Genomic DNA, 23,609 nt, shown 5'->3' with positions numbered 1-23,609 from the left:
CTGACATATATAGATATATTTTTGCTTATTTATCTTATTATATAATATTATATATAATATAATATAAACCACACAGGACAGAGGTTTTGTTGTTTTATTTTGTTTGTTCTACTTTGCTTTGGTTTTCTTAATTCTGTTTAATCACTTGCTATGACTTCCCTGGTGGCTCAGATGGTAAAAACATCTGCCTGCAATGTGGGAGACCCAGGTTTGATCCCTGGGTCAGGCAGATCCCCTGGGAAAGGAAATGGCAACCCATTCCAGTACTCTTGCCTGGAAAATCCCATGGATGGAGAAACCTGGTAGGTTACAATCCATGGGGTAGCAAAGAATTAGACACAACTTAGCGACTTCACTTACTTTCTTTCCATGATCTCAGCACCTAGAGAAGGGCCTGACAGGTCAAGGATACTCAGTGTTTGTTAAATGAATGAACAGAGGCTTTCAAACAGCTTACAGAATGGCTGCTTGTACATCTGTGGAAACAGTCAGGAGTCCTGAGCAGCCCATATACCATAGGAACTGTCTGTATCAGCATCTCATCCGGAAAGTTGGAGCCTAGGCCAAGGGAAGAAGCTCCCTCCTCCTCTCCCTCTCCCGTTCCAGCCTCTCTTCAAGGGGAGAATCAGTTCTCCCTTCTCTCTCTTCCCGCCCTCATCTGTCCCTCCAGTCTCTCTTCTCGAGGAGAACCAGGTGAGCATGATGGGCCCTGATGGATTCTCTCCAGCAGTCCTCTTCATTTTTATAATTATGATTAAAATGCCTTTTGTGACACAATCCCAACATTCTCCTTTGTGGCAAAATAGTTTTATTTCTTTTTTGTCAGGTAAAGTATCATTAACAATTTGCCTTGTTTTGACAGCATCGGGCTATAATTAGTTTCTACAGGGAAAATGCTGCAATTAACAGTGTTTGCTTCTTGACGTGAATCTAAATGGAGACTGGAGGAAGCTAACTGAGAAAATTTTAGAAATCATCAAGGTTAGCAAGAAATTCACCTGCAGGTGAATTAAGATGCTGTGTAATAGCTTAGCTACCTCTTCCTTCAAGGAATACTGTCCTGTCTCCCTGTAAACTCCTAAGACATTTCACCAGTGCTTATCTCATCTGTGATCTCTGCATTCTCTGACATCCTATCATTTTTATATTATCATTTATAACACTAGTCTTTTAAAATTTTTCTGTTTCCTAGATAAGTTGGAAAAATAAGAATATATATTTACATTTTCTTATCCTTGTGTAAAGAGGCCCTGGAAGGATATACAGAAAACTATTAATGAATTATCTGGAGAGGTGAGGGGAACTGAGAGAATGAGGATGCTATAGGCATAAGGTTCTCAGTTGTTGTTACGTTGCTAAGTTGTCTGACACTTTGTGACCCCGTGGACTACAGCATTGCCAGGCTTCCCTGTCTTTCACTGTCTCCTGGAGTTGGCCCAAATTCATGTTTGTTGAGTCAGTTAAACTAACTATTTGAAGCAGGTAGATATATTACCTATTCATTTTTTGCTTTTTGTTTTATGAAAGGACTATGGTGTTAGACATATGCAGGATCTAATGCAGTGCTGATGACACCAAATGCTCAGTAGCTGAGGTTGATTGATTGCAAATAAAACAGTTAGGACAGGGGTAGCTAAGTGAGTTAATTAAACCCAACACATTACTGTGTGTCCATGTGGACATACTTCCACAAAAAGATGAACTCATCGTGTTTGCTGAGATGTCTTTTCTCAGGTCCCTGTCATCCTGAATCTCCCTTTCACTCCATGTGTCCTATCAGTTCAGTTCAGTTCAGTCGCTCAGTCGTGTCCGACTCTTTGTGACCCCATGATCGCAGCATGCCAGGCCTCCCTGTCCATCACCAACTCCTGGAGTTCTCTCAGACTCACGTCCATCGAGTCCGTGATGCCATCCAGCTATCTCATCCTCTGTCGTCCCCTTCTCCTCCTGCCCCCAATCCCTCCCAGCATCAGGGTCTTTTCCAATGAGTCAACTCTTTGCATGAGGTGGCCAAAGTACTGGAGTTTCAGCTTTAGCATCAGTCCCTCCAATGAACACCCAGGACTGATCTCCTTTAGAATGGACTGGTTGGATCTCCTTGCAGTCTAAGGGACTCTCAAGAGTCTTCTCCAACACCACAGTTCAAAAGCATCAATTTTTATAGAATTACATAAAAGCTAAAACTTTATGCCTCATTCTTCCTATGATGATAATAATTGACAAGTATATACTGCTTCACAGTTTACATGATTCTTTTCTAAATTGTTCCTTCGGACAGTTACCTGTGGAGCCTACACCTTGTTCTCTTAAACAGTCAGGTGTCATTGATGTTCTGGGCCAGGCTTAGAAGAAACACGCAACAGAGCATAATCAGTTAAGTGAATAAATTCTGAATCAGGAAGACTTTGACTGGAATCCCAGATTTACCTGTATTTGCTTTGTCATCTTAGACAAGTTCCTTAAATGTTCTGAACATTTGTATAGGCATCTATAAGCTAGGTATCATGAACCTACTTATTAAGATTTTTGTAATGGTCCTATATGGTAAGAGAAGTCAAACATATATCACTATGTCTCATATATGTGAATGCCTAATAATTCAGGCTGACTTATTATTGCTTTTATTTGTATGTATTCATTTCAAGTGCATCTGGAAAGTTGTCCCCCACCACCCTAAATATCTCTTTCTCACTACTTGGCATAATGCTCATTAGGTCATTAAAGATATATTACTTTGGGTTGAATATATTATCTGACTAGGTTTTCTCATTAAAGTGCAAATTTACTTAGCTTAACTTTGATATTGTCTTTTTTCCCCTGGGAGGACTAACTAAAAGCAGGCACTAAATTGAATGGAAACTGAGAGGAGTTGCAATGAGTAGTTTCATAGCATGGTCTTCTCCTCAGGAATACCAGACCTTGGAGGCAGAACTGTGGGACTGAAGGGCATCTGCACAGCTTGGGAGATCGATAGGCAGGAGGCACTTGAAGACACGACTAAAGCTGAGAACAGGACAGGAGCAAGGGGCTGGTGGATCTGAGAGACAGTCCCGCTCCGCAGACCTGCCAAGCCACCATTCAGGCATCATGCTGTGAAATGTGTCAGCTCAGACTCTTGGCACCTGTGTCTCTGCCTGTCAGAGCATACCTGGTAGCAGGTTTCGGTCTTGCCACTGGATCTGAGCAGGTGTTACTGTGAGGCTGTGTACCACGTATGTACCTGCCTTTGCCCTTGTAAATCACAAGTCTGGAACAAGAGTGTGACATACCATATTACTCTAGGTGCTTTGGTAGGATGAGTTGGAACAAAATGAGGCTAAAGGCAGGGACCAGGATTGGAAGGTGCCGTCCTAATCTAGGAGTGAGGTGAGGAAGGTCAGCTAAAATAGGACATCTTTACTAACTCTTCAAGGGTTTTACAAGTCTGAGGCCATATTTCTGCATGAACACCAAATTTACAACCCATTGATTCATTTTTGTCATCATCTTGAGAATTTTCATGTAATAATTAGCTTAGTCTTAAAGCTTTTTTATTTTGGTGTTTTGGATTGATGGCTATAGCCACAATTTCTCACAGTTAATCTAGTTTTAGTGTCATTTCAGACAAACAGGTGTCTCTCATCCTAAGCCAGCAGGTGTCACTATTGATCAATTGGAAGTAAACATGGTAGCCTTACCTGGTAGGAGTAGATCCATCTCTGATTAGGGAAAAAAGAATGAGTTTGTCATTTCAGATTAAAGGGCTATTGTCTCAGATCCACTGGCTTTGTGGTAGATAGCTGAGTTCTCAAAAGAGTGTGTTTCTTCAACACTGGTTGCCTGCAAGCACAAGGCAAGTAGAGGTCTTCATGGAGAATGGAGTCAAAGGAATGGCCCTTTCACCTTCTAGTATCAATGCTCTTTTTTCCTATACTCTTTTTTTTTCTCCATATAGTTAAATGTAGCCAAGTTCACTAAATGAAACCTTCATAGTACATGTTAGCTCCAGAATTGCTTTCTTCCTTTGGTCCATCCTCAGTTATTAGACTTGATTTCAGAGAAGTCTATGCTGGAAACAATCAGGTGGATAAATCATGGAGTGCACTTCAAAATCAAAAAGTTAACTTTGGGAGAGGTACTTTTTGACTATGCATCATCCAAGGCACTGTTCTCTCCTCCAATACATAACTCAACATAGTACAGTTTTTTAAATGTATCCATGCTTATCTTTCTCCACCACAAATATGTACTGAATTATATGCAAACTATGGTGATTCCTCTGTGAAACCTACACCTTCTCCTCCTCTAGAGAATTAATTATCTTATATGAGAGTCCTCCATTCTTAGTATTTATTTTCCCTTAACAGTTCTCCTGTTTAGTTTGTTGTATGTATATTTTTCTATGGCTGAACTATGAGTTTTGTTTTTCAAGAAAACCAAAGATGTTAAATATTATGTACCCCAGACCCTCCTCATTTTACAAATGGGTTGTAACAATAGCTAGTATTACTTGAGTCACTTTTATAATTGAAAATTTTAGAATATGCCTGGCACAGAAGAAATATTCAATAAATATCTGAGTATCAGGCATTTCAAATGTCAGTGGTGTAACAACAAATACCTTTCCTCTGCTCCCTTAGTGAGAAACTTATAGTCTAGTAGGGGACATAAAGTGAAAGTGAAGTCGCTCAGTCGTGTCCAACTCTTTGTGACCCCATGGACTGTAGCCTACCAGGCTCCCCTGTCCATGGGATTTTCCAGGCAATAGTACTGGAGTGGATTGCCATTTCCTTCCCCAGGGGATCTCCCTGACCCAGGGATTGAACCTGGGTCTCCTGCATTGTAGACAGACGCTTTACCGTCTGAGCCACCAGGGAACATAAAACATTCATCAAATACGATTTCCTGCCTTGTACTAAGTCCTATAGCGATAATGCACATAAAGTATATTGGGAACTCAGAGAGAAAATGTTTCTAAGTGACTGGTCATAGACAGTTTGTGGAAAAAATGGGTTTTAATCCATAAATATATGTATGTAGAAAAAGGGGTAAGGAAAAGTAAGATGAAAGTATTTGAGATGAAGCAACAGCTAAGCTGAAATACAGGGAAAGGGAAGTCTAGAAGATATATTATGTATGTTGTTCAGTTAGATGAAACCTTGATTAGGTTAAAAAAGAATGAAATATGACAGGAAAAATAATTTAGACCTTGAACACATTACATGTATGTAAAGAGTAGGAAATTATTGTTTGAATCAGGAAAATAACATCTAGAGAACCAGGTATACAATGTTCCTTGTTTTTAGAAAATGCAACATTATAATTAATAGTTTGAATGGCACTACATTATCACTTTTGAATTTCTTCTGGTGCTTTTAATAACACAACTCAGACTAATTGCCTGGGAAAATGATAACACTTTCTATTTAAACAATGCACTCCCAAAGATTTGGGGGAGAAGAATTTCAGATAAAGGGAAGGGCAAGTTCAAAGGCCTTAAATATACTTGAGAAACTGGGAAAAAACAACTGTTGATGGAAGATTGGAGACCTACACTTGGAAATGGGAAGGAAGCAGGAAGGACAGGAATGGTCTTCTATGAGGGAATAGCAGTCTGGACAGGGAGTCACCACTGATTGGCTGGGCTCTGGTCACCTGTCTGTCTCCTGGCTGAACCAGAGTAATGAGATGAAGAATTCATGAGAAAGGGCTTCCAGGGACCTCTTGGGGCTTCTTTTGCTGGTGGCAAGTTTCTTTAGTTGTGGGTTTAGTTTCATCATAATACCCAATGGAGAATTAAATATCCAATGGAAAGTGAAGCATTGTTAAGAAGAGGGAAGGATTTCTAAGTGGCCTGAAAACAGCAAAAACCCACTTCAAGGGGGGAACATTGACATTTTCAACAGGAGGAAAATGGCTAGTGGAAAAATGGCTAGTATAGAGGAATAGAGTAGAGTGGTTTCTTTTTATGAAAGATCATATTACTCAAGAACCATATAAAAGGATTCTTGACTTTTACCTGCTCTTGTTGGGACCCACTCAGGCTCAGTGTATTCAAATTTCCACTGACTGAGACATAACACCATGTGTTCAGAGCTCATGTATATTTGAAGAGTGAGGATAAAGAGAATTTTTAAGATTGAGAGGCAATGAATAACGAGTTTGGAGGAAATTTGTACACAATGACAATAGTATGGATATATTATGAGATTGTAAACCTTGAGGAAATTGTGTGCAATGCTGATTCAGGAAAGAGCCAGATGGTACTAAATAAATCCTGAGTTCCTGACCACTTCAGCTATTTTCTCTTCCTCCCTGACTTGTAGAATGGGCAGGATTTATATGTGTGGTGAATGATTACTGACTAAATATATCCCAGAACAAAATTCCTCACCTTGAGGATTCTAACACTCAATCTAAACCAGACCTCTTATGACATTACCTACTGATTCATATCTGCAGATTGCCATGTCTTTACTCACATGATTTTCTGTCAAAGACCTCAGCTTGTCAAAGTGTCAGTTTCCCTGGGATTTATTCTATAATTAATCTCATCATCTAGAAACTATTTTTTTCCTCTAAATTTCCTTAGAGTTATAAACGTCCTTCTCATTAAGTGCTCACTATATGGTTGTTTTTTTTCTAGTTATCTTTTAAACTCTCACATTTCCCAAGAATAAATATCAGAAATACACTATTCACAATCTATACTTATGAGAAATTTGCACATTTCTTTAATTGTGTAAATGTACATTTCTATAGTAGATCCATCTTAACTCAGTAAACAAACAGGTCAATATCTCAGTATGAAACATCTGCCTTCAAGTAAGTAATGATGTCTTTTTGTTTGTTAATTTGTTTGTTCATTTGTTTTAAAAGAATTGTTCGGTTTCACTGGCTTGACTTAAGAACCCAATATGGTGGCCTCCCCAAAGCAAAGTGAGTTCCATAGTGTTTCCATGTATGATGAGTAAGAACTGTTGACAACTTTTACATGAGGCTTCTTCCTCTTTTACCAAGATACAAGTATATTCTAGACTAAAGCCCATTAGGGATAAGGACCATGTCTGCATTCGCTCTATACTGTGCCATCATATGGCAGCAACTTGCCTCAGAATTGATGAATCAGTTCAGTTCAGTTGCTCAGCAGTGTGTGACTCTTTGCGACCTCTCAGACTGCAGCATGCCAGGCTTCCCTGCCCATCACCAAGTCCCAGAGCTTGCTCAAACTCATGTCCATCAAGTCGATGATGCCATCCAACCATCTCATCTTCTGTCATCCCCTTCTCCTCCTGCCTTCAAAGTTTCCCAGCATCAGGGTCTTTTCCAGTGAGTCAGTTCTTCCCATCAGGTGGCCAAAGTATTGGAGCTTCAGCTTCAGCATCAGTCCTTCCAATGAATATTCAGGATTGGTTTCCTGTATGGTTTGATCTCCTTACTGTCCAAGGGACTCTCAAGAGTCTTCTCCAACACCACACTTCAAAAGCATCCATTCTTAGGCTTTCTTTATGGTCCTAGTCACTAATGTTTCGGAGGAGGACTCTGTGTTTATTATATAGTAACTAGAACTTTAAGCCCTGTCTCAGGATGGGGGTAGGTTCTAACAGAAGGTCCATTAGAAGCCTGAGAGTATTGGAGAAGTCCTGACAGTAGGGTTAATGGCCCAACTTTCCCTAAGGAGGGTTAATTCTTTTTTGTATGTCTTTCCTGGAGAGCCTTTCAGAACTGCTGGACTTATTTCTAAGGAAAGCTCTAGCATATTTCTTTTGTTTAATTGACGTATAGTTGACTTACAATGTTGTGTTAGGTTCATGTGTAGAGCAAAGTGATTCAGTTATGCATATTAATAACAGATGTCTCCTCATTTGATCAGTCATAGTTGCATTGCACGCCCATTCCTGAGCCAATCACTTGCAAGGGGAATAGGGAGACTATTGTGGTTTAGACCAATTAAAATTCACCCATCTTTCCTGATGCTCATGGCTGATCAGTACTTGAACAAAGATGGAATTTTCTCAGCTAGAAATAAGGAAGACCAGAAACACCTGTTGGGTAAGCAATCTGTATTGTCTGCCAGTGAAATCAAATACATAGATCTTAGTGATCAAGGGCATGTTACTGCTAAGGAGTGAAAGATGATTCTCATGCTTCTGGCTTAGGCCATTCAAATAAATCTGTATTAATAATTATCTTTATAGACGTGTTTCAAAAGGTTTAGATTCAGAAAGACTGTATTACAGTGCATTTGCCTGTTCCTAAGAGACAAAGAAAAGCCTTGAAATGTAAATTTATCTTCACTGCTCTATGGAATCAATTCTGTTTTATATGAAAACTGAATATTCAGTATATTACTGCCCTAAATTGAACACATTTGGGAACAATGCATGCATATCCAGTGGTTTGATCTCATTTGTCAGTAAAGTAAACATAATTATGAATGTCAGCCTTAATGCAAAATAAGATTCTGCTTAGGAATAAATTCTTTTTAAGACAGGAAAAATTTGAGTTTTCTTTTAGTATGTGGTCTCTCAATAAATATTGTACATATTATTTCCTCCTTCTACACTCACTCAAAATTCTTAAACTTGAAACAGTTTATTTACCATGAACTAAAATGTCCAGAATTCTATTCCCAAAGCAGTCAATCTTTGCAGTCATTCTCATAAGAGTGAATGAAAAAATGATCTTCAATAAGGGCATATTTGGTCTCTCCCTATAGTGAAAGGCCTGTCTGCTTCTAACAGTAGGTTGCTATGTTACAAATGCACCATCCCCGTATTATAGGCAGGAAGATAGCTGTTTGCAATTAGCCTATACAAAGCCAATAATGGGAAAATAATAAATCTGAGAGTTCTAAAAGCACCAGGCCGTGTTCATGTTCTTTTCCTTTTCAGACAAATTTAATTTTTTTCCCTTTATCCCTTCCTTCCCTTTTTTTTTTTTTTTTCCAGGAAGGTATATTTAATGTTCTTCAGTAGCTTAACATAAAGAGAACTAGACAATAGATTAAATTTCAGGTCAAAAGCCTTCCTGACCTTTGAATTTTCTACCACATCTTCCATAAAGGAAAGTTCAGCACATTGTAGGTAAAAAAGTATGCCCAGCAACAATGTTAATTTCACTTTGTGGTTCAACCAGCACAAGGGACATTCTGAATACTGATTCATGTTGGAAGCAAACTCCAATTAGTGTAAACAACATGGAGACATTTGACACTAATTTACAACAAGAGTATTAAAGTTTAGAGGAAGCAACGAGCCCTATAAAATAAGATTTCACAGTGACAGCCCAAAGGAGCAGTGATGTGTTCAACATGATTCTGAAGTAGATGAAATGGGACAGCATTGCATTATATCTCTGGCATGGAGAAAATAAGTTACAATTCTATAGTTTTCTAATTAAATAGCATTATAATCCAGTTTGTAGAATATCACATAATCTTCTCCAAACATATTCCATCTGGAACATTTATGTTTTTAGGCATACAAACATATGCCTAAAGGAGCTTCATCCTCTTAACAAACATTTTCCGGGTACCTACTATGCAAAAATTTATCCCAGCAGTTTATAACCCCTGCAGCAGCCTCCTGGTTGGTTTTCCTGATCATCTGCTCTTAGTTCAGTTAGTTAGTTAGTTCAGTCACTCAGTCGTGTCCGACTCTTTGCGACCCCATGAATCGCAGCAGGCCAGGCCTCCCTGTCCATCACCATCTCCCAGAGTTCACTCAGACTCACGTCCATCAAGTCCGTGATGCCATCCAGCCATCTCATCCTCGGGCATCCCCTTCTCCTCCTGCCCCTAATCCCTCCCAGCATCAGAGTCTTTTCCGATGAGTCAACTCTTCGCATGAGGTGGCCAAAGTACTGGAGCTTCAGCTTTAGCATCATTCCTTCCAAAGAAATCCCAGGGTTGATCTCCTTCAGAATGGACTGGTTGGATCTCCTTGCAGTCCAAGGGATTCTCAAGAGTCTTCTCCAACACCACAGTTCAAAAGCATCAATCCTTCAGCACTCAGCCTTCTTCACAGTCCAAATCTCACATCCATACATGACTACAGGAAAAACCATAGCCTTGACTAGATGGACCTTAGTCGGCAAAGTAATGTCTCTGCTTTTGAATATACTATCTAGGTTGGTCATAACTTTCCTTCCAAGGAGTAAGCATCTTTTAATTTCATGGCTGCAGTCACCATCTGCAGTGATTTTGGAGCCCCCCCAAAATAAAGTCTGACACTGTTTCCACTGTTTCCCCATCTATATCCCATGAAGTGATGGGACCAGATGCCATGATCTTCGTTTTCTGAATGTTGAGCTTTAAGCCAACTTTTTCACTCTCCTCTTTCACTTTCATCAAGAGGCTTTTTAGCTCCTCTTCACTTTCTGCCATAAGGGTGGTGTCATCTGCATATCTGAGGTTATTGATATTTCTCCCAGCAATCTGGATTCCAGCTTGTGTTTCTTCCAGTCCAGTGTTTCTCATGATGTACTCTGCATATAAGTTAAATAAGCAGGGTGACAATATACAGCCTTGACATACTCCTTTTCCTATTTGGAACGAGTCTGTTGTTCCATGTCCAGTTCTAACTCTTGCTTCCTGACCTGCATACAGATTTCTCAAGAGGCAGGTCAGGTAGTCTGGTATTCCCATCTCTTTCAGAATTTTCCACAGTTTATTGTGATCCACACAGTCAAAGGCTTTGGCATAGTCAATAAAGCAGAAATGGATGGTTTTCTGGAACTCTCTTGCTTTTTCCATGATCCAGCGAATGTTGGCAATTTGATCTCTGGTTCCTCTGCCTTTTCTAAAACCAGCTTGAACATCAGGGAGTTCACAGTTCACGTATTGCTAAAGCCTGGCTTGGAGAATTTTGAGCATTACTTTACTAGCATGTGAGATAAGTGCAATGGCGCAGTACTTTGAGCATTCTTTGGCATTGCCTTTCTTTGGGATTGGAATGAAAACTGACCTTTTCCAGTCCTGTGGCCACTGCTGAGTTTTCCAAATTTGCTGGCATATAGAGTGCAGCACTTTCACAGCATCATCTTTTAGGATTTGAAACAGCTCAACTGGAATTCCATCACCTCCACTAGCTTTGTTCATAGTGATGCTTTCTAAGGCCCACTTGACTTCACATTCCAAGGTGTCTGGCTCTAGATTAGTGATCACATCATCATGATTATCTGGGTCGTGAAAATCTTTTTTGTACAGTTCTTCCATGTATTCTGCCACCTCTTCTACATATCTTCTGCTTCTCTTAGGTCCATACCATTTCTGTCCTTTATTGAGCCCATCTTTGCATCAAATGTTCCCTTGGTATCTCTAATTTTCTTGAAGAGATCTCTCGTCTTTCCCATTCTGTTCTTTTCCTCTATATCTTTGCATTGATCACTGAAGAAGGCTTTCTTATCTCTTCTTGCTATTCTTTGGAACTCTGCATTCAGATGCTTATATCTTTCCTTTTCTCCTTTGCTTTTCACCTCTCTTCTTTTCACTGCTATTTGTAAGGCCTCCCCAGACAGCCATTTCGCTTTTTTGCATTTCTTTTCCATGGGGATGGTTTTGATCCTTGTCTCCTGTACAGTGTCACAAACCTCATTCCATAGTTCATCAGGCACTCTATCAGATCTAGGCCCTTAAATCTATTTCTCACTTCCACTGTATAATCATAAGGGATTTGATTTATGTCATACCTGAATGTTCTAGCAGTTTTCCCTACTTTCTTCAATTTGAGTCTGAATTTGGTAACAAGGAGTTCATGATCTGAGCCACAGTCAGCTCCTGGTCTTGTTTTTGTTGACTTATAGAGCTTCTCCATCTTTGGCTGCAAAGAATATAATCAATCTGATTTCAGTGTTGACCATCTGGTAATGTCCATGTGTAGAGTCTTCTTTTGTGTTGTTGGAAGAGGGTGTTTGCTATGATCAGTGCATTTTCTTGGCAAAATTTTATTAGTCTTTTCCCTGCTTCATTCCGTATTCCAAGGCCAAATTTGCCTGTTACTCCAGGTGTTTCTTGACTTCCTACTTTTGCATTCCAGTCCCCTATAATGAAAAGGACATCTTTTTTGGGTGTTAGTTCTAAAAGGTCTTGTAGGTCTTCAAAAAACCGTTCAGCTTCAGTTCTTCAGCGTTATTGGTTGGGGCATAGACTTGGATAATGGTGATATTGAATGGTTTGTCTTGGAGACAAACAGAGATTATTCTGTCATTTTTGAGATTGCATCCAAGTACTGCATTTTGGACTCTTTTGTTGACCATGATGGCTACTCCATTTCTTCTGAGGGATTCCTGCCCACAGTAGTAGATATAATGGTCATCTGAGTTAAATTCACCCATTCCAGTCCATTTTAGTTCGCTGATTCCTAGAATGTAGACGTTTACCCTTGCCATCTCTTGTTTGACCACTTCCAATTTGCCTTGATTCATGGACCTGACACTCCAGGTTCCTATGCAATATTGCTCTTTACAGCATCGGACCTTGCTTCTATCACCAGTCACATCTACAGCTGAGTATTGTTTTTGCTTTGGCTCCATCCCTTCATTCTTTCTGGAGTTATTTCTCCACTGATCTCCAGTAGCATATTGGGAACCTAGTGACCTGGGGAGTTCCTCTTTCAGTATCCTATCATTTTGCCTTTTTATACCGTTCATGGGGTTCTCAAGGCAAGAATACTGAAGTGGTTTGCCATTCCCTTCTCCAGTGGAGCACATTTGTCAGACCTCTCCACCATGACCCGCCCATCTTGGGTTGCCCCGCGGGTATGGCTTGGTTTCATTGAGTTAGACTTCATGCAAAGTGGGCACAATAAAAGAGAGAAATGCTATGGACCTAACAGAAGCAGAAGATATGTAGAAGAGGTGGCAAGAATACACAGAAGAAGTATACAAAGAAAGATCCTCATGACCCAGATAACCACGATGGTGTGATCACTCACCTAGAGCCAGACATCCTGGATTGCAAAGTCAAGTGGGCCTTAGAAAGCATCACTATGAACAAAGCTAGTGGAGATGATGGAATTCCAGTTGATCTATTTCAAATCCTGAAAGATGATGCTGTGAAAGTGCTGCACTCAATTTGCCAGCAAATTTGGAAAACTCAGCAGTGGCCACAGGACTGGAAAAGGTCAGTTTTCATTCCAATCCCGAAGAAAGGCAATGTCAAAGAATGTTCACACTACCACACAATTGCACTCATCTCACATGCTAGCCAAGTAATGCTCAAAATTCTCCAAGCCAGGCTTCAACAGTGTGTGAAACATGAACTTCCAGATGTTCAAGCTGGATTTAGCAAAGACAGAGGAACCAGAGATCAAATTGCCAACATCTGTTGGATCATTGACAAAGCAAGAGAGTTCCAGAAAAACATACTTCTGCCTTATTGACTATACTGAAGCCTTTGACTGAGTGGATCACAACAAATTGTGGAAAATTCTGAAAGAGATGGGAATACCAAACCACCTGACCTGCCTCCTGAGAAATCTGTATGCAGGTCAAGAAGCAACAGTTAGAACTGGACATGGAACAACAGACTGGTGCCAAATTGGGGAAGGAGTACATCAAAGCTGTATACTGTCACCTGTTTATTTAACTTATATGCAGAGTTCAGTTCAATTCAGTTGCTAAGTTGTGTCTGACTCTTTGTGACCTCATGAACTGCAGCACACCAGGCCTCACTGTCCATCACCAACTCCCAGAGTTGACCCAAACCCATGTCCATTTATTTGGTGATGCCATCCAACCATCTCATCCTCTGTCGTCCCCTTCCTCTCCTCTCAATATTTCCCAGCATCAGGGTCTTTTCAAATGAGCTAGCTCTTTGCATCAGGTGGCCAAAGTATTAGAGTTTCAGCTTCAACATCAGTCCTTCCAATGAACACCCAGGTCTGATCTCTTTTAGGATGGACTGGTTCGATCTCCTTGCAGTACAAGGGACTCTCAAGAGTTTTCTCCAACACCGCAGTTCAAAAGCAACAATTCTTTGGTGCTCAGCTTTCTTTATAGTCCAACTCTCACCTCCATACATGACCACTGGAAAAACCATAGCCTTGACTACACGGACCTTTGTGGGCAAAATAATGTCTCTGCTTTTTAATATGCTGTCTAGGTTGGTCATAACTTTCCTTCCAAGGAGTAAGCATCTTTTAATTTCATGGTTGCAATCACCATCTGCAGTGATTTTGGAGACTGGAAAAATAAAGTCAGCCCCTGTTTCCACTGTTTCCCCATATATTTGCCATGAACGTGATGGGACCAGATGCCATGATCTTAGTTTTCTGAATGTTGAGCTTTCAGCCAACTTTTTCACTCTCCTCTTTCACTTTCATCAAGAAGGTCTTTAGTTCTTCTTCACTTTCTGCCATAAGGGTGGTGTCATCTGCATATCTGAGGTTATTGATATTTCTCCCGGCAATCTTGATTCCAGCTTGTGCTTCCTCCAGCCCAGCATTTCTCATGATGTACTCTGCATGTAAGTTAAATAAGCAGGGTGACAATATACAGCCTTGATATATTCCTTTACCTGTTTGGAACGAGTCTGTTGTTCCATGTTCCGTTCTAACTGTTGCTTCCTGACTTGCATACAGGTTTCTCAAGAGGCAGATCAGGTGGTCTGGTATTCCCATCTCTTTCAGAATTTTCCATAGTTTATTGTGATCCACACAGTGAAAGGCTTTGCCATAGTCAATAACAGATATAGAGTACATCATGCAAAATACTGGGGTGAATGAAGCACAAACTGGAGTCAAGATGGCCAGGAGGAATATCAATAACCTCAGTTATGCAGATGACACCATTCTTATGGCAGAAAGCAAAGAAGACCTAAAGAGCCTCTTGATGAAAGTGAAAGAGGAGAGTGAAAAACCTGACTTAAAACTCTACATTCAGAAAACCAAGATCATGGCATCTGGTTCCATCATTTCATGGTAAATAGATGGATGAACAATGGAAACAGTGAGAGGCTTTATTGTTTGGGGCTCCAAAATCAGTGCAGCTGGTGACTGGAGCCATGAAATTAAAAGATGCTTGCTCCTTGGAAGAAAAGCTACAACCAACCTAGACGGTGTATTAAAAAGCAGAGACATCACTTTGCCGACAAAGGTCCATCTAGTCAAAGCTATGTTTATTCCAGTAGTCATGGGTCGCAAAGTGTCAGACATGAGCGACCAAACTGAACTGAATGTCATTCCTCTATGGATATTTAACTGCGATGGCAACTGACTTAATCCACAAATTATGTGACACAATCCAAAATCATGTTATCAGGATAAAATTAACAACCTTTCATTTGATAGCAATATTAAAGATATTATATAATTTAGTGAAAAAAATTGTGTAAATTACTAATGCCAATACTGCAACTGATTCCAATAAGTTGAGGTGTCCGTAGGAAACAGATAACTCAGTTGAGGAGGGTAATTAGATTGGACAGAGTTTAATGAAGTGACTGATTATAAAGGTGCTAAGATTAAGGAGGAGGTGAAGTACCCTGGGGTAACAATAGTTAGAGCTGCTTCCTTTCTAGGTCTCAAGGATTAGGAGAAGGGAGCAGTCACATGACCCAGTCAGAGAGACCTGTAGCAGTGGGAGGCCCTTCCCTGTTGTAACTGTAACTATGGGAGAAGAAACAGGCACTCCAAAACACAGAAAGGCAGGAAGAGAGATAGGAACTAAACCTCCAAACTTGCCCTCCTCCCATGGTGCCGTTTCTGCCACTGCCCACCATTGTTGAATCTAACTGGAATCTAGAAGGCCAGGGGCCAGAGTGCCTGTGAGGCAGTTCACATCGGTGAGCCTCCCAGGGAACAGAAGGGGTATGGAAATAAACAGTGAATATGGAGGGGCAAAATAAAATCCAGGATAAGTTAGTATGTAATGGCTCAGTGATAAGTACCATGGAGAAAAATAAAGCGGGGTAAGAGATACAGGGAACATGGAGATGACAGGGCATTATTATGATGCTTTATATAGGAAGGTCAGGGAAAAGTCCCATGAGGATTTGACATATGATTGGAGGAAGCCTATAGCAAGTGAGAAATTGAGCCATGGGTTGAACAGGAAGAAGTTTTCAAGCTGAGGGGACAGCAGATGCAAAGATCCGGAGTTTGGAGCATGCTCAACATAATTCAAGGAATTATAGAGGTCAGTATGGCTGGAGTAGAATAAGGGGAAGGAGAGGGAGAATTTGATCAGATTCAGATCACATATGGCCTTTTAAGTTTTTGCATGATTTTGATGGGAAACCATTAAAGGAGGTTAGCAAAGAAATAAATTAACTGGCTTAGAATTATATACATATATATATATATATATATATATATATATATATATATATATATTAATTCAGTTCATTTCAGGCACTCAGTTATGTCTGACTCTTTGTGACCCCATGGACCCCAAGCAAGCCAGGCTTCCCTGTCCATCACCAACTGCCAGAGCTTGCTCACACTCATGTCCATTGAGTCTGTGATGCCATCCAACCATCTCATCCTCTGTCATCCACTTCTCCTGCCTTCAATCTTTCCCAGTAACAGGGTCTTTTCCAGTGAGTCAGTTCTTTGCTTCAGGTGGCCAAAGTATTGGAGTTTCAGCTTCAGCATCAGTCCTTCCAGTGAATAATCAGGACTGATTTCCTTTGGGAAGGACCAGTTGATCTCCCCTGCAGTCCAAGGGACTCTCAAGAGTCTTCTCCGACACCACAGTTCAAAAGCATCAATTCTTCGGCCCTCAGCTTTCTTTATAGTCCAACTCTCACATCCATACATGACTAATGGAAAAATCATAGCCTTGACTAGATGGACTTGGTTGGCAAAATAATGTCTCTGCTTTTTAATATGCTGTATAGGTTGGTCAAAACTTTTCTTCCAAGGAGTAATCGTCTTTTAATTTCATGGCAGCAGTCACAATCTTCAGTGATTTGGGGGCCCAAAAAAACAAAGTCTCTCACTCTTTCCACTGTTTCCCTGTCTATTTGCCACAAAGTGATGGGACTAGATGCCATGATCTTAGTTATCTGAATGTTGAGTTTTAAGCAAGCTTTTTCACTCTCCTCTTTCACTTTCATCAAGGGGTTCTTTAGTTCTTCTTTGCTTCCTGCCATAAGGATGGTGTCATCTGCATATCTGAGGTTATTGATATTTCTCCCAGCAATCTTGATTTCAGCCCGGAATTTTGCATGATGTACTCAGCATATACGTTAAATAAGGAGGGTGACAGTATACAGCCTTGATGTACTCCTTCCCCGATCTGGAACCAGTCTGTTGTTTCATGTATAGTTTTAGCTATTGCTTCTTGACCTGCATACAGGTTTCTCAGGAGGCAGGTTAGGTGGTCTGGTATTCCCATCTCTTTAAGAATTTTCCACAATTTGTTGTGATCCACACAGTCAAAGGCTTTGGTGTAGTCAATAAAGCATAAGTAGATGTTTTTCTGTACCTCTTGCTTTGTCAGTGATCCAACAGATGTTGGCAATTTGATCTCTGGTTCCTCTGTCTTTTCCAGCATGAACATCTGGAAGTTCATGGTTCATATCCCATTGAAGCCTGGCTTGGATAATTTTGAGCATTACTTTGCTAGCATGTGAGATAAGTGCAATTGTGTGGTAGTTTGAGCATTCTTTGGCAGTGGAATGAAAATTGACCTTTTCCAGTCCTTTGGCCACTGCTGAGTTTTCCCAATTTGCTGGCATATTGAGTGCAGCACTTTCATAGCATCATCTTTTAGGATGTGAAATAGCTCCACTGGAATTCCATCACCTCCACTAGCTTTGTTCATAGTGATGCTTTCTAAGGCCCACTTGACTTTGCAATCCAGGATGTCTGGTTCTAGGTGAGTGATCACACCATTGTGGTTATCTAGGTCATGAAGATCTTTTCTGTGTATTCTTGCCACCTATTCTTAATATCTTCTCCTTCTGTTAGGTCCATACCACTTCTGTCTTTTACTGTGCCCATCTTTGCATGAAATGTTCCCTTGGTATCTGTAATTTTCTTGAAGAGATCTCTAGTCTTTCCCATTCTATTGTTTTCCACTGTTTCTTTGCATTGCTCACTGAGGAGGCTTTCTGATCTCTCCTTGCTATTCTTTGGAACTCTGCATTCAAATGGATATATCTTTCCTTCCTTTGCCTTTAGCTTCTCTTCTTTTCTCAGCCATTTGTAAGGCCTCATCAAACAACCATTTGGCCTTTTTAAATTTCTTTTTTATGGGGATGAAATCACTGCCTCCTGTACAATGTCATGAATCTCCATCCATAGTTTTTCAAGTACTCTGTCTATCAGATCTAATCCCTTGAATCTATTTGTCACTTCCACTGTATAATCGTTAAGAGATTTGATTTAGGTCAAACCTGAATGGTGTCGTGGTTTTCCTTACACTCTTCAATCATAGTCTGAATTTTGCAATAAGGAGTTCATAATCTCAGCCACTGTCAGCTCCCAGTCTGTTTGTGATGACCATGTAGAGCTTCTCCATCTTCAGCTACAAAAAATATAATCAATCTGTTTTCGGTATTGACCAACTGGTGATGTCCATTTGTAGAGTCTTCTTGTGTTGTTGGAAGAGGTGTTTGCTATAAGCAGTGTGTCCTCTTGACAAAACTGTTAACCTTTGACCTGCTTCATTTTGTACTCCAAGGCTAAATTTGCCTGTGACTCCAGGGTATCTTTTGACTTCCTACTTTTGCATCCAGTCCCCTATAATGAAAAGGACATCTATTTTGGGTGTTAGTTCTGGAAGGTCTTGTAGGTCTTCATAGAACCACTCAACTTTAGCTTCTTCAGTAGTAATGGTTAGGGCATAGAATTGGATTACTGTGATATTGAATGGTTTGCCTTGGAAACAAACAGGGATCATTCTGTCGTTTTTGAGATGTACCCAAATACTGCATTTTGGACTCTTTTGTTGACTATGATGGCTACTCCATTTCTTCTAAGTGATTCTTGTGCACAGTAGTAGATATAATGGTCATCTTAGTTAAATTCTCTCATTCCTGTCCATTTTAGTTCACTGATTCCTAAAATGTCAATATTCACTCTCACCATCTCCTGTTTGACCACTTCCAATTTGCCTGGATTCATGGACCTAACATTCCAGATTCCTATGTTATATTGTCCTTTATAGGATCGAACTTTAATTCCATCACCAGTCACATCCACAACTGGGTTTTTTTTTTTTTTTTTGCTCTGTCTCTTTGTTTTTTAAGGAGTCATTTCTCCAATGATCTCCAGTAGCATATTTGGCACCTACCAACCTAAGCAGTTCATCTTGCAGTGTCATATTTTTGCCCTTTCATACTGTTCATGTGGTTCTCAATTCAAGAATACTGAAGTGGTTTGCCATTACCTCTTCAGTAGACCACATTTTGTCAGAACTCTTCACCATGACATGTTCATCTTGAGTGGCCCTAAATGTCATGGCTCATAATTTTTTGAGTTAAACAAGGCTGTGGTCCATGTGATCAGTTTGATTAGTTTTCTGTGATTGTGGTTTTCATTCAGTCTGTCCTCTGAGCAATAACATTAAGAGGCTTATGGAAGCTTCCTGATGGGAGAGTCTGACTTTGGGGGAAACAGAGTCTTGTTCTATTGTAAGATGTTCTTGCCAAGATGGCAGAGTAGAAGGATGTGCACACATCTTCTCTTACGAGAACTCCAAAATTACAACTTGCTGCTGAACAATCATTGACAGGAGAATGTTGGATCCCACCATTGAAAGATACCCCAGGTCCAAGGGCAGAGGAGAATCCCCAGCAAGATGGTAGGAGACGTGAAAAAGCATTTAGAATCAAACCCCATACCTGCCAGAGATGCTTGGAGGACTAAGACAAAATCTTTTGTGTACCAGGAGACCCCACAGAGACTAAGCCAGACCTGCCTTTGAGTGTTTGAGTGTCTCCTGCAGAGGTATGGGTCAGCAGTGGCCTGCTTCAGGGGCAGGGGCTCTGGGTGCAGGAGACCTGACTGTGTCATAAGCCCTCTTGGAGAAAGTCATCATTAACCCCACCATAGAGCTGCCAGAACTTACACAGGACTGGGGAAACAGACTCTTAGATGGCACTAATAAAACCTTGTGTGCACCAGGACCCAGGAGAAAGCAGCAGTAACCCCACAAGAGACTGACCCAGGAGTCTTGCCTGTGAGTGTCCAGGAGTCTCTGGCAGAGGTGTGGGTCAGCAGTGGCCTGATGCAGGGTTGGGGGCATTGAGTTCAGCAGTGCGTGCACAGGCCCTGTTGAAGGAGGTTGCCATTGTCTTCATTACCTCCACCACAGTTTGGTCTCAGGTCAAACAAGAGGGAGGGAACACAGCCCTGCCCATCAACAGAAAACTGGATTAAAGATTTACTTTATGAGAGGAATGCCTTAGCTTTAAGTATACAGTAGAAAGCTTGCTGAGCCATCAACCAATAAAGAGGATACATTTTAAATCCATCACATACATTAAATCTAAACCATATGTAAACGTCCTTGACTGATAAGGCTGTTTCTGGAGCATACTGCTAAAACTGCTTCAGCAAAGTTGTTTTAAGTCTCCGTCAGATGAGAGATGGGAGTCTGGGCCAGAGGAATGGCTGATTCAGAACCAGCTAGCAGAAAATGCTTTCAACTCTGAAATGTGCTGATATAGGCAGAGAGGGACCCAACTGCCACAACAGAAAGCAGGGACTCTAGTCCTTGCTTTGTGCCACACTAGCTAACTCCAGTGTTCTTGCCTGGAGAATCCCAGGGACGGGAGAGCCTGGTGGGCTGCTGTCTGTGGGGTCACACAGAGTCGGACACAACTAAAGCAACTTAGCAGCAGCAGCAGCAGCAGCTAACTCTGAGGGCCATGATCCATGTTCCTCTGCAAATCAAACATTTTACACTCTTACTCCTCTTAAGCTACCAAAAATACTCTCTTCTTTGAGCCTCCATAACAGCTAGGCCTCTGAAGATGTGGGATGATAAGAAAAATGTGCTAGTGGTTTAATGTCTTTTGAAGGAAATAGATGAAGAAAATCATAAAAAACAAAACAAAACAAAAACAAAAACAAAAAAACCCAGGCAACTACTGTGCATGCAATTTGCAAATGAAGATAAGCAAAAGGTCCTTGTTATTAAGGGATTAAGGGAATGTATCTTTCAGGATCAGACTGTTCTTCTAGGACTTGGGCTATTACGCCTATTAAAAAGTGATTATTGGGACTTCCCTGGTGGTACAGTGGATAAGAATCTGCCTGCCAATGCAGGAGATACAGGTTCCATCCCTGGTCCGGGAAGATCCCACATGCTGTGGGGCAACTAAACCCATGCTACTGAGCCCTCGCACCCTGGAGCCTGTACTCTGCAACAAGAGAAGCCACTGTAACGAGAAGCCCGCTCATCTCAACGAGAGAAAGCCTACGCACAGTAACGAAGACCCAGCACAACCAAAAGTAAATAAATAATTAAAAAAAAAAAAAGTGACTATTCCTTTCTCAGTTGCCCCATGGGAAGTGAAGGAGTCATCATCCCAGCATCTTTTTCAACATAAAAAGAAACCAAAAAAACGAAAAATAGAAAAACAGATAGAAGGAAACTGCTTCAACCAACTACCAAATGCCCATTGAGCATCTGTCATGTTCCTGGTGGAGCACAGGGTAGAAAGCATGTCATGCTGAGCTCACCATGTGTCCTTTACCCCCCAAGGGCTTATATCTTAACTGGGGAAACTTATATGAAATAAATAAGTGACTTAGTTCAGAATATTCAAAGGGGTATGTATAGTGGAGACACAGAGAATCTTGTTAAAGCTTATTATACAGGAAGCTCATTTGGTAAGCAAAGTCAGGAAATCCCTCAGAAAAGGATGAGCCTGGAAAGATGAATAGATGTGGAAGGCTGTGTACCGTCCCTACTGTGTTTGTAATTATAAACCAAAAACTAGTACAGGACATGGCAAATACTCAGTTTGGATTATCATTGCTATGAAACAATCCATTCTTAAAGTTAGCCTATAATGACAACAACTTATTCATCTTTCATAGTTCTGTGGGTTGGTGAGACTCCACTGAGGGTTATTCTGCTCCACATGTCATTGGTTCAAGCTGCAGTCGTCTAGGGTCCCAAATGGGCAGACATATCCAAGGTGGGCTCAATAGTATATTAGGAAAGATGGCTGGAAGGCTTGGGCTTGTGGGGATGGCTGGGACCATGAGACCTCTCTGTCCATGTTATTTCAGGGCCTTTCCTTATGGCCTATTCATGTAACTTCTCCAGCAGGGTCCCTGGACTTCTTACTTGACAGCTGAGGTATCCTCTAAGTGCAAAAGTAAGAGTTGCCATGACTTTGTAAGCCTTATGCATATTTCTGGAATGGATCCACTGTTGCTGTTTCCAGTTGGTTGGGGGTGAGTCCAAGGGCCAACTCAGACTCAGTGAGGGAGAGGATCACACAAGGGTTTGACTCTCTGAAAGTGTGGTTCACAAGGGGTGGGGGTCATCTTTAAAATCTAGGCACCCCTCTAGATGCTCAATGATTTTATTTTTATTAATGGGGGAAGCAATGAGTAGGAATCAGGCAATGTGGAAGGAGAGGCATAAGCAGCATCTTTGATGACAGAAAGGCAGGCACAGTAAGTCTTTTTGAAGGACCTGGGAGAGGTTCAGTTTGGCTGAAGCACAGAGAGGAGGAGGGTTGTGGATGAGACTGGAGAGGGAGCTGGGGACAGTCTGAGCCTGGAGCCTGACTACCCTTGAGCTTTTCAGCTTTTCAGTTATATATAATATAAACCAATCAGTTCCCTTTCTTCCACTGCCAGTTTGAGCTGGGTTTCTATCTTTAAATGAAGAGGCCTGACTAATGGTAGGGAGGCAGCAGATCATGCTTCCTAGGAGGGGAAGGCCCTGGAGGTGACCTCACCGTTGAATGCAGAGCCATTTGGAAACAACCTGTTCTGCACAAATGTGGAGCCTTGTGATTATCCCTGATGTGCAGACTGAATGTAGGATAGGCTCTGCCCCTGACATCAAAAAGAGAAAGGTTTGTGGGTGGATGTTCCAATGGCTTCAGAAATCCCTTTCCACAGCATAATTAATGTCAATAGCCCACTGCTGCTCAGTACTCCTACAGTAACTGGTCAAACATTTCAAAGGCTCTTCTCAAGTTCCCACAATGTAAGTTTGCTTGTATCAGCTTCCACAATCCACAGTTCCAGGTTTCTGAATCCTAGACCCACACTGCTTGAGGGTCTACATTACAATTTGTTGAACAGATTTAATAAGATAATTCATCCACAATGCTCAACACAGCACCTAGTCAGAATCTAATAAAACCCCAGAAAGGGTTAATTTTTATTTTTATTATTATTGTCTTGATTTCTGAAATCCCAAGTGCTTTGATAAATATGGTTTAAAAAAAATCTCGGCCTTTAGTTTTCCCAAAGATCCAAAAGGATAGGGGAGCTAAATCAAGTGGAAAGAAAACTTCTCTAGGGCCCCCTTCTGGGCCAAGCTAAAACCCAGAGGTACCCATTCTTTTAGACATGAGGTGCTAGAGAGCTCAGGATAAGGGTATATATATGGCATCCCTCCCTGACCTCTGTGTTCAACCAAGGCCTATGCAGGGCTGTGTGGACAGTGACCAGGGTCCTTGTTGAGGTCTGCAAGCCCCGCGTGCC

At 41.0% G+C, this 23,609-nt stretch overlaps 1 non-coding gene and 1 pseudogene across 1 annotated transcript; both read right to left on the bottom strand.

The window, feature by feature from the left end:
• LOC128051042 (histone-lysine N-methyltransferase SETMAR-like) overlaps positions 1–23,609 on the bottom strand; it is a 180,958-nt pseudogene that overhangs the window by 115,990 nt on the left and 41,359 nt on the right.
• TRNAC-ACA (transfer RNA cysteine (anticodon ACA)) lies at positions 4,784–4,856 on the bottom strand. Its single transcript has one exon. It is a non-coding gene; the product is annotated as a tRNA-Cys (tRNA).

Source organism: Budorcas taxicolor, chromosome 7, assembly GCF_023091745.1.
Source record: "Budorcas taxicolor isolate Tak-1 chromosome 7, Takin1.1, whole genome shotgun sequence".
Taxonomy (NCBI): domain Eukaryota; kingdom Metazoa; phylum Chordata; class Mammalia; order Artiodactyla; family Bovidae; genus Budorcas; species Budorcas taxicolor.
Note: the sequence above shows the minus strand (reverse complement) of the source record. Positions and strands in the feature narration are given on the sequence as shown.